This window comes from Myotis davidii, unplaced genomic scaffold (genome assembly GCF_000327345.1).
Source record: "Myotis davidii unplaced genomic scaffold, ASM32734v1 scaffold269, whole genome shotgun sequence".
NCBI classification, from domain to species: Eukaryota; Metazoa; Chordata; class Mammalia; order Chiroptera; family Vespertilionidae; genus Myotis; species Myotis davidii.
Window position 1 is genome coordinate 7,219,138 of NW_006383008.1, and position 1,493 is coordinate 7,220,630.

The 1,493-nt window shown below is 48.5% G+C and overlaps 1 protein-coding gene across 1 annotated transcript in view; it reads right to left on the reverse strand.

Annotated features, from left to right (window-relative positions):
* Positions 1 to 1,485, reverse strand: part of ANKRD6 (ankyrin repeat domain 6) — a 166,225-nt gene extending 164,740 nt beyond the window's left edge. Inside the window, exon 1 of the mRNA XM_006778258.2 lies at positions 1,409 to 1,485. The gene's annotated coding sequence lies outside the window, so the exon portion shown is untranslated. The remainder of the gene's footprint in view (positions 1 to 1,408) is intronic.
* Positions 1,486 to 1,493: the final 8 nt, after the last annotated feature.

Genomic DNA, 1,493 nt, shown 5'->3' on the forward strand with positions numbered 1-1,493 from the left:
CTGATTCTTTCTGATTTCTGGGCCTCATCCTCCAGAAATTCTGTTTCTTTGTTATGGGGTGAGGCCACAGCATTAGTAACAAAGAAACAGAATTTCCGGAGGATGAGGCCCAGAAATCAGGATTTTAAAAAGATTCCCAGGTGATTCTAATGTGCAGCCAAGGTTGAGAACCACTGCTCTAAGCAGAGTTGGATCACAACCCATCTGCTTTTACTTCAGCATATGCTTATCTGGATGGGCTATGGAGGAGTTGATGAGTTTAAGTGGAAAGCTGTGGTTACCTTTGGTGTTACTAACCACAAACAAAGAGTTAACAAATTAGCATTTCTTTTTTTTCATATATATTTTTATTGATTTTTAGAGAGAGAGGAAGGGAGAGAGAGGAACATCCACCAGTTGCCTTCCATGTGCACCCTTACCAGGCATCAAGCCCGCAACCTAGGCATGTGCCCTGGCCAGGAATTGAACCAGCGACCTTTCAGCTCAAGGGACAACACTCAATCAACTGAGCCACACTGACCAGGGCAACAAATTAGCATTTCTTATCACCCTTGATCTATACCTTCCAACAATATGCAAGTAGTTGTTCTTTTGTCTCTTTTATTCTTCTTCATCCTCTTCTACTCTCTCCTCCCCACTTATGACACAGAGGATAGAAAACTCTTTCGATTTTAATTTATACCTTAACTTTAAAAAAATGTATTTGTTGTCCATATGCTAAGCACCTGCCAGGAATGATACAAGCTAAACATGAATAGTTGCACCTAATAAGGGTAAGAACAATAGGCTGCTATTGCTATTTTAAGGCTGGAAGAGCCTCCCTCAGGGGCCATCAGTGGACCCAGGTGTGTGTCTTCATTGCCCAGGTTATTTCCATTGACCTAAACACGAGTGAGTATCACCAACCAACTGGTTCACAAGAGGGATGCCTAACGTTTCAGAGCAGTACGCCAGGCATTTTACTCGCATCATTTCATTTCCACGATACTACCGGGTTATGCATTACACACCAATTTACCGTCCTAAAACCCGAACTTCACATAAGTGGGCTTTCCAAAAGCACACACCGAACAAGTGGTGGCATCAGGACGCAGTCTCAAAGCGGGTGTCTTCACCACTCCCTGAACCATCTTCCCGAGGCTCAGGGAAACCGTTCTTGACCAGCTTTACGAAACTGGAGCCCCTCCTAGGGGAGGTAACCAAGCAAAGCGATAAGGGAGGGGCCCCAGGAAGACCCCCTCCGGCCCTGGCTTTCCCAGAGGCCGCAGGAAAGAAGGCAACGCGTTCCGTTTGAGTCTCTTCCCCAAGCAGACAGCGGTCTGGGCTCCCCCCCCGCATCCCCGACGTCGGACCCCGCAGATCACAGGCTCCCGGGAGTGGGGGCGCCGGCGCGCAGAACGCACGGTACCTTTTTCTCCTGCGCTGGACGTCCGCGCTGCAGGAACTGATGCCAGGCACAGGGTTGGGGTGAAGGGAGATGCTGGGGACGGGCT